Source organism: Chinchilla lanigera, unplaced genomic scaffold, assembly GCF_000276665.1.
Source record: "Chinchilla lanigera isolate Chin_1 unplaced genomic scaffold, ChiLan1.0 scaffold00189, whole genome shotgun sequence".
Lineage (NCBI taxonomy): Eukaryota > Metazoa > Chordata > Mammalia > Rodentia > Chinchillidae > Chinchilla > Chinchilla lanigera.
The window spans coordinates 275,830-285,853 of NW_004955590.1; the positions used below are offsets into that span (position 1 = coordinate 275,830).

At 41.0% G+C, this 10,024-nt stretch overlaps 1 protein-coding gene across 2 annotated transcripts in view; it reads left to right on the plus strand.

Moving 5' to 3' along the window:
- The first annotated feature begins 313 nt into the window (after window positions 1–313).
- Dtnbp1 (dystrobrevin binding protein 1) overlaps window positions 314–10,024 on the plus strand; it is a 106,670-nt gene continuing 96,959 nt past the window's right edge. Inside the window, exons 1-3 of one of the 2 annotated variants that reach the window (XM_013509962.1) lie at window positions 314–331; window positions 8,696–8,749; window positions 9,567–9,617. The gene's annotated coding sequence lies outside the window, so the exon portion shown is untranslated. Of the gene's footprint in view, window positions 332–8,695; window positions 8,750–9,566; window positions 9,618–10,024 lie in introns of those variants that run through there. The other variant, XM_013509961.1, reaches the window with a different exon arrangement.

A 10,024-nucleotide genomic window follows, 5' to 3' on the forward strand; every position in this document is an offset into this window, starting at 1 on the left:
CACCGGGCTCGGCGGCCTGGCCCGGCGACGCCGCCCGCGGCCCCTTAGCCTCTCTGCCTTTGCCCTGTTTCTGCGCCTCGGGGGCGGAACTGGGCAAACGAAGGACAGAATCGTGGCGGTGCCGTGCCTGCGCGGTGAGCAGGAGGCTCCCGGCGTTAGCCTTGCACAGTCCCCAGGTCGCTCGGGATCGCTCCGGAACAAGCTTGTCCGGGCGTGGCGCGCGGCTTCCCAGGTGATTCCAGTGAGCGGCCGAGTTGGGGAACGAGTCGTGCCGACAGATTGCTGCACTTTACCCAGGCCGTCTTCATTTTGCCGTTTCTGCAGTTGTAAGGTGGGGATAATCGTGGAGAGGATTGATGAATGAGCGTGGAAAACGGGCAGCAACCACGGTGTCATTGTTACTAGAGCTTGTCGCTTTTTCCACTCCTTTATAGAGGTGTCACCTTTATAAGGGATCTGTCGCCTTTAGCTTACAAATCCTTTAGCACAGTGAGGGCGTCCCAGTCATGCTTTTTTAAATTCCCAACGGGAAAGATGTGAAACTTTTTTACTTCAGAAGAAAGGCCTTCATAGCGTTTGCCTGTTAAGTAGCAGCAAACTAGCAAATGTTTTAGCGCTTACTACATATAAAGCATTGGTGATAATTTAGTTCGGTGTTTTTAAGAATATTAACAGTGAGCTGGGTGTTTTTGAACATGCCTGTAATTCCAGCGCTGTGGAAGGCTGAGGCAGGAGGATGCCAAGTTCAGCACAGCCTGGGAAACTTTGCCGGACCCTGTCTCAAAATAAAGTGCTGGGGATGTAGCTCAATGTGCAGGTTCTGGGTTCAGTCTCCAGTATCAAAAAAATACATGTGTGTCTCTGTGTGTGTGTATTAATTATGGATGTTCGGGAGTCATTGATGGGTGTGCTTGTAATACTTTCTTCCTATAAGTTTAGAAAAAGTTGCTTTTCAGAGTATACATTTTTTAGAAAGTGCTTTGTGTTGCAGTGCTGTCTGGGTATACTGGTTTCCCTTGCTTAAGGAATTGCTCGGTGCCAGTGCCCCTTTTTGGGTAGTTACTGTCACTCTTTAGGTCCTATGCCTGCATCAGAACCCTTGTGCTCTTGAACTTTGGTTAAGAAGGTTTCGTGCCTTGGAGTTCCCCAGGAGCATGGACTCTGGACCAGGCCCAAGCCATCCTGGGAGATCTGAGTAGCCCCAAAGGTTCAGGGTTTATTCAGAGAGAGGAGCTGAGGGGATCTGATCAGAACGCTTCAGAAACTGACTTCTTGGGGCTGGGGATTTAGCTCAGCGGCAAAGCGCATGCCTGGCAAGCGCAAGGTCGTGAGTTCGGTTCCCGGTACCGGAGAAAAACCAAAAAAAAAGAAACTGACTTCTTAAAGAAGCCATAGCCTGGGCCCAGTTTGGAATTAGACATCCTGAGAAGACTTTGTTCCGTGCAGGTCCTTTGTTGCCTTCCTCTTGGCAGTGATCCCTTGGAGCTGACAGACCACCCCTACCGGCAGTGTATGACCTGGCAGGGAAGGAACTCTCCAAGTGATGTCTGTTTTCTGATTGGTAGACAGCTCTAAACGCTGATGTTCGCTTCAGGTCCTCAATTTGCTGTATGATTATTAGTAAGGAAAAGAAAAATCACTTAATCTGTTTTAGTAAATGCCATGTTCAGCTGAGTCTATGTTACATATTTGCATATTTTTGCCTTGCTGAGGAAAGATGAAATTAAGTGCAGCAGTCCTGTATTATAGGGGTCCTGAGGCAGTAGCCTTCCAAAACTATCACATTGGACCTGGTGTTCCTGTAAGACTGTGGCAGAGCAAGTGTTCAGTAGCCAGCACAGCCGCTTTCTAAAATAATTTTAAACATTCAGTGTTCAGATTGCCCTGAGCAATCTATCTATGACCTTGTGATTTTCTGGGTTCTTTCAGAGGCTGCTTTTACTCTTCAGCTACACAGAGCAGTGTCCTCTTCTTACTGTGTCCTTCATTTTTAGTTTCTGAAAATTCATGTATCCAGAGCTTAACTCTAGGAAAACAACCAAATTCCCCTCCTCCTTTCCCTCCTCCCTTCCAGGTGAAACTGGACTATTCCTTATCAGCCTCATAACGGAATTCACCTTAGTGATTAAAACTAGTCCAGCAAAACAATAACTTTCTTACCTAGAAATAAAATGGTGTAAACTGGGCTTGGTGGAGTATGCTTGCCTATAACCCCAGCGCTTGGAAGGCTGAGGCAGGAGGATTGCCATGAGTTTGAGGCCAGCTTGGGATATAGAGTGAGTTCGAGGTCAGGCTGCACTACATATCAAGACCCTGTCTCAAAAAACAAACAAGAAGAAATAAAATGCTTACATTTGTGGGATAGATTAGTGATGGTCTGGCAGCCACTCTTCTCCGTGGACATGTGGCTTTTGTTTTTGCAGTACTGGCCTTTGTACATGCCAAGAAGCACTTTACCACTGAGCTGTGTCCCAAGCCCCTTGTAAAGCTACTCTGAATTTTTATTCATCGTGACAGTCACATCACTTCTGAGACAAACTTAATACTGTGGTTATATCACATTCTTTCTGCCCTGAGAGGGACGGTGGGTCAGCCCAAGGCCTTGGAACTGGCAGGCTTTGGTACCCAGCCTTGCACAGAGTCATCCCCTCACTGAGTCATCATTTGCCTTGACTCAATTCTTAGATCCTTTTGGAGGTTTCACTCACAACTTCCAGTTTTTTAGGGACTGACTTGAGCTCTGAGGGAAGCAATGTATGAAAGCACATACTTCAAATTCACTTGTGTCTTTGGTTTTTACCTTTGGGGCAGTTATGACCAGAGGCCTCAAGACTGAGGTGTTCAGGCACACAAAGCCCTTCAGGGAACTGAAAATCAGATTTACCAAGGGTTACAGCTGCCTGTCACAGGCTGGCATTTCCTGTGTGTAATGCTTCGGGTTCCTGTGGTTAAGAATGAAAAATCTGTTTATTAATTTTTGCAACTAAAGAGTGGATATTGCCCCCTCAAAACTACCACTGTCCCCAGCCTCCACCCCTGTCTAGAATCTTCATTTTCTTTCCTCCCCTCCCATAATGTCAAAACCTGCTTAGAGGAGAGGATTCAGTAATCGAATTCATAGCATGGAGTTTCACCTGAAATGTTGACCTTTCCAGAACTTTTCTTTTTTAATGGGGGGGAGCCCATCAGTGTCCAACCTGATATAATATTTTCTAAATTCTTGCTAAGTGCCAGACACTCAATTAGGTGCTCAGAAGTGTCCTTCATAGAAGTTTAAAGGTCTGAGAGGCTATATGCTCAATTTCTCTTTCTTTACTACTCAGTGGGTGTATACTGGTGGGTGCTAGGGCTGCCATGTTGACTGAAACACCTCTTCCTCAGAGCAGAGGGAAGTGCTTGTTAAAGACATTGGTCGTGGTTATGTGAGCCCAGAGGAAAGAGTTGCTGGGTTTGGGTGCAGTTTCACAAGGCTTCAAAGAGGAAGTGTCCTCTAAACTGGGCCTTGAGGAATTGGGAGGGATTGTGATAAATTTGGATAAGGGCTTTTCAGAGATGAAGCCGGAAAGGGATTGATCGATAATAGAGACACGTTAATGCTTTGCGTAATTACTGTAATTAATTTATCAAATATTTATGGACTGCTTGCTTTGTGGCAGTCTCTCTTCTAGGTGCTAGGGATTTAGCAGAGTACAACCAGATAGCATTAAGGTTCCTGCACTCATCCTAGTGGCAGGAAGGGAGTATCTTGGAAGGTTGTAAGTGCCGTGGCTAAAGCTCAGGCTAAGGGAGGAGAGGCCTACACGTGTTTCTGGAAAAATACTCCTGTGTTTCTGCAAGAGTAGCTTGGGAGGCAGTGATGAGATCAGAGAACAGGGAGATGAGGCTGTAACTATGGACCAGGTAACAGACAGCGAGGCATGCTGATAGATATTCAGAACAAGAAAGGATGTGATGAGCAGTGACCGGTTTGTCAACAGTGACATGTGGGAGATAAAGAAGGTGCAGAAATGGAGAATGTTGATTTGGGAGTATTTGAGATAAATGATGGCGTACAGCAACATAAGCAGTGAGAGTGGGTTTGAAGGAGAAGGAAGGCTTGACAGTGAATTTGACATCAAGCAGTTGGAAATTGACATTTTGCAGAAAGGTCAGACTTGGAAGTGGTATATTTGGGATTAATTAGGGGAAAACTAGACTAAATTCTCCTTTCTGAGTCTGGGTGTTTTTATATTAATCTCTCAGGCTGGAGAGCTTAGGGGTCATTTTCACTTTTGCCTTGGTTAATGCTTTCATTATTTGGTTATTTTGAGTGTGTGTGTGTGTGTGTGTGTGTATGTGTGTGAGAGAGAGAGGGAATTGATAAACACTAATGTGGAAAATACTTGAATTTGGATTTACAAGCAATTTAGGTTAAAGTAATGGAAGCATGAACATAGTTTAAAGGAATTGAGTCTTATGACAAAGTACGCTAGCTCATATGTTTTTGTGGTATTTTAAAGCAATCATCTGCCACCTTTCCTAATAGCTGATGATGTAGGCAGTTGAAAATTGAGGTACAATAAAAGAAATAACACTCAGGTCACTCCACGTGGTTGAATCAGCTAGATCTCACCAGTCACCGTATGTGCCGTGCATCTTTCAGTCATCATCATCTCTTCCAAACAGTTTTGCGAATCACCTCCGTTTCTTAGTGCAAGGCCTCCATTTAAGTATTTTCTCCAGAGCTTGAAGAAATAAAATATGCTGGTGTCAAATTAAGGCACATCTTAAGAACCATCTAAAAATAAAATTATTGAACTGTTAAAATGAATTTGAGGTTTAGTACTTAGAACATGAAAGTGTGCATTAGTTATCATTATGAAAAATAACCTTTGGACTCACTCAGGTCTCTATATTGATATACTCTTATGTCTTCCAGGGGGCATGCAGTGTTAGGAAGAAGATAGGAATTGGGCAGGGAAAGCTGTTTGTAGGAATTAGTGCATTAGTAACCTCTATTTTTATTTCAGGTTTCTCAACCTTCATAATAGTGATAATTTTTATTATACATTTCATTTGAATTAGCACTGTTTCCTACAAGGCCACCAAAGTCATATTCGGAATTTTATTTAATTCTTGGCAAATATTTGTGGTTGCGTATAACACTACCACTTTACGTTTGTGAAAACTGGGGTATTCCACCAGATCAGTTCTTCTCAGTGTATCATGACACTATGGGTCACTAAGTAAACTATGGGTGAGTTTCCAGCAAAGGATCAGTGTGAGAAATTTAAATTTCATGTCAGAAGAAAACCAGACTACTGGGTGTGGTGACACACACCAGTATTGTTCTGGGGAAGCTGAGGCCGGAGGGTTGCCAAGGTTCAAGGCTAGGCAACATAGTGAGTTCAAGACCAGCCTGGACTACATAGTGAGACCCTGTCTCCAAAACAAACAAACAAACAAACAAAAAAAAACCCCAAAAAGTAAAAAATAAAACTGGTTACTACTTTCAGTTGACTTCCAGGTTTTAAGAATGTATTTCATTTTGGTTTTTTTTTAAAACTTTATTTTAAAGTATATCTAACCTCATTTTTTTAATCTTAAGATAATAGTAATAGTTGTAACCTTATGTCCTTTTCTCTCCTGAACTTTCATGATAGTTTCCAGTTTCCCTAGAGCTACTTTGTTTTCTCAAATAGTTTCTTTTCTGAATTTTGGCACATTGGCAATTTATTTGGAGAAGGTCTGAGAAAAAAAGTGTCCAAAAGACCATTTTTGTTGTTAAATTTTTTTTCAACATTTCAAATGTACACAAAAATCCAAACTATAATCCTATGTATCCGTTACTCAGACCAGTTTCAGATATTTCCACATTTACTTTCTTTCCCTTCATTTATAAAGTCATTCTCAGCCTGCTGTCCTGTACATCCATTTGCTTTGCTGAAAAAGAAAAGTTACTACATCAGTGCAGTGCCAGTATCATAGCTAACAAAATTAACACTAATTCCTTGATATTATCAATTATCCAGTCCATAATGAGATTTTCTTGGTTCTTACAAATTTCTTTTTACAGCTGGCTTGTTCAGATCCACGTCAGATAAGTTCCACACGTTACATTTGATAAAAGCCCAATTTTTAAAACAGATGGCTGTGAAGGAGCCGCATGGGGAAGCTCTTACTGAATCTTGTAGCAGGTTTGTTTTCAGTTTCCTGTAGCGTCCTGTCCTCTATTATTCCAGACTATTTTTTCCTTTTGTTTTGTTGGGGGATGGTGGTGGTAGTAAAAGAGGGAGTCGCAGACTGGGTCTGTTACAGTTGAGTCACAGGTTTATTTTAGAAATACGTATTTGAAATGCCAGCCTAGAGGCTTGCTAGCTGCAATGTAAGAGTGGTCGAAAAGGATCTTAGTAATTCCCTTTCACACCTAACTGTATAGTGTCTCAGAGCAGTAAATCCTAGAAGTATTTTGGGTGTGATGCACTGCTGTGTATAACTATCCTGGGAATGTACTTACCTGACATGGAACAATGGAATTCCTAGCTCAGATTTTGGCGTAGAAATTGTAGAGTATTGCTATAAAAATACCTTTCCCTAGCTTCTGTTTAATTCTTACTTAAACTGGATTTGCTAGTTTCCAAGTTAAGCTTGGAAATTTATATTGTTTCTCTGGGATGGATGAAATTTTTGTATACTTTCCTAGACTCATCTAGAGAGGTATGCAAATTAGTTTTATATTAAAGAATTGCTGAATCTTTTGAAACTGTAGAGAAATTAACCTCATCAGTACTTTATAAAATGCTTTGTACAAAATAGGAATTCCTATTTGTTTAAACACAACATTTGGTCAGAAATCCCTTTCTTGTGCTTAGCTAGGCATCACTGACAAAAAGAGATAGAATCCTGCGGCAGTTGTGCATGCACAGTTGTGCAGGCAGCTCACTGTACAACGCCAGGGTGAGGCATTTATTCAAGAGTAGGCTCAGACCTTAGAACTGGTTCTGCCTGATAGCTTTAACGTGTCTTGAGGAAGGAGCTCCATCTCTGTAGATATGGGTGTTTGTTGAATTAATTTGAAAGAACATGTACAACATTATCTCAATTTGTGAGATGTCTCATAATTTCACAGTCTCATTCACTTATTGCCATGCTGTGTTATCTGAAGAGTCTACAGTCAGCTGAAAATAAATTACAGTCTGTGAACACTGTACTTTGTTTAGAAGAGCCTGTGAATTTTATATGTGCAGTGGTAGCCAGTTTGTATTTTCTAGTGTAATCCTTTTTTCTTTTTTTGGTTTTCTGAGACAAGGTCTTGCTGTGGAGTTCAGGCTGGCCTTGAACTTGCTATGTAGCCCATGCTGGCTTCAAACATGTGACAATCCTCCTGCCTCAGCCACCTGAGTGCTGGGATTACAGGATTGTGCAGCCACGCCCGGCTCTTTAGTCTAATCCTTTAAAAAACAGCATATAGAAGGAAAAGAGGCTGGAATAGCTAGCAGAAGCAGATCAGCTGACCAGTAGCAAAGACAGAAAATTTATTTATTTTCCTTTTTGGTTTTTCTTCCAGTACCAGGAATCGAACTCATGACCTTGCTCTTGCCAGGCAGGCGCTGTGCCACTGAGCTAAATCCCTAGCCCAAGACAAAAAATTTAGAAAAATAAACACAAGTGCTCAAATAAACACAAACCCACCAGAGATTGGTTTCAGGTTAGCACGTGAAAATGCACTCCTACGTCAAGGTATCTTAGGAAAGTTGTCTGGCTGCAAAGCAAGGTGCAGACAGGTGTTTATAATAACAATTCAGGGTTAATGTTGAATGCGCCACCCCAGATCCTTTTAATGGGAAAATTTTGCAGTGTATTTTAGGAAGCTTTTTTAAAATAATGTTTTAAAAATGTAGGTGCTTAAAGATATTTGAGTGCCTGGGATGGTGTGTACTACTTAGTATGTACTTACTAAGGTATGCTGCTTTATTTTTGTATATTTATCTTTGTTACCTTTCAAGTTCACTTACATGAACTGGTACTTTTTCTAATGATATCAGATTGTCTTAGTTACTTTTCTTGTTGTTAAGATAAAATACCTAACAACCAAAATTAAAAAAGGAAAGGTTTGTTTAGCTCACGGTTTGTAGAGGTTTTGGTCCGTAATTGCCTGCCTCCAAGGCCGGGTGGATGGCAGACAGGCATGGAAGAGGAGAAACAGAAACAGTTCATGGTGAGCAGGAGGTAGCAAAGCAACAACGGAGCTCTTTCTACCCCTTATATCTTATGCAGGCTACTTAGGGCGGTAGCACTCGCACCCTTAATTCTAGTGCCCTTGATCCTACCATTGTACTGTGAATCAATTCCAGTGTCACACACTAGATCCAGCCACTTCTGAAAAACCTTACTTATGCATGAAGTTTTGCAGGGGGTGCATCTAGACACAAGCCATAACAGATAAATTAAGGTTTTTATTTATTGTTTTTCTCTGCTGACGTTTAGCAGTTTCTTAAGAAGAGATTTTGGAAAAGAAAAAATAAAAATTCCTACTGATTTTCCATTTATGGTGTCTGACATATAGTAAACATTCAGATATTTGTTGCCTTACAGGTGCTTAATTCTTACTTTTAAAAAATTAGCTTATGGCACCTAGAATTGTAACAGCTATGAGACCTTGTAGTTGAACATCTCCTGACCTATAAAAATGTATTTTATGCTTATTGAATTATAGGCTGAAGACTTTAAGTGACAAGTCCAGAGAAGTGAAAGTCAAAAGCAAACCCAGGTAAGCTCATGCTAAGATTTCAATTTAACATCAATGAAGTTTCATACAATTTTTGGTTGTATACATAATTGTAAAATTACTCTGGGTTTTAGATTGAGTACAGTACATCTGACTACAAAACAATTTGTTGATTCTAAATTGGTAACATAGATTTTTCTGATAAAATTGTGTACTGGTTGAAAAAGTCATGCAGTGTGTTGTTTTTTAGTCTGTAAGAACGAAGAGCTGTTGTTTGATCACAGTTAACTTTTTACATGTGTATATTAAGACCAGTTTAAGCGGCCTGCATTATTGAGAGACAGATGAATAATGAACAGGACTTGGCAAGTGAGTTTCCTGAGCTGTGTTACCTGTTTTACTATGAAAACACCAGAACTGTTCATTTTCCCCAGTTTTTTAGTAAAGCATAGTGTGGCCAGATTTCACTTCTTTTTTTCCCCCGGTACTGGGAATCGAACTCACAACCTTACGCTTGCCAGGCAGGTGCTGTGCCACTGAGCTAAATCCCCAACCCCCAGATTTCACTTTCAACCTGGAGATGGTGGGCCTTGATCATGCATATTTATTCTCTTTGTCTAGCGTGGTGCTAAACTGCTTTTTGTATTATTGTGTGCTCAAAATACAAGTCTGCAGGACAAGGGGACAGGTGAAATACTGTAGTACATTAACTCAGAATGAATACATTTTTCTAAAAATTCAGATAAATTGTCATTAGTTGTTTCAAAATCTTACAATTGCTGATGACAATTCTTATATGTAACTTTTTAAAAGTTTGCTAAATTAAAAACATTTTTAATAAAATAAATGTTTCTTTCAGCAGGACGAGGTATTTGCCAAAGTACTCTGCCGGACTTGAACTACTTAGCAGGTAAGTGCTTTCCTTTAAAAAGCAAGTGAATGTCTAAAAATATTTTATAATTTTAAAGATAAACCTTAAAACATGGCTAGAATACTTTATAATTTTTGTTGTAACTTGACCAAAGCGCCACCATCCTGTTCTGTATGCGCCACTTCTCTTCACCCTCAAGACACCTATTATACCCATAAAAATCCCCTGCTAAAAATCCCCTGCTGCAGTTCCCAGGCAATGCAAAATCACAAGAGCCAACTTGTTAACTCAGTGTCCTTGTGAAAATGTCAGTTCTGAGAACTATGACCACCAGATGTACATAACATCCTGCAAAAACAAGATCTGGGGGGCTGGGGATTTAGCTCAGCGGCAAAAGCGCCTGCCTGGCAAGCGCAAGGTCATGAGTTCGGTTCCCGGTACCGGAG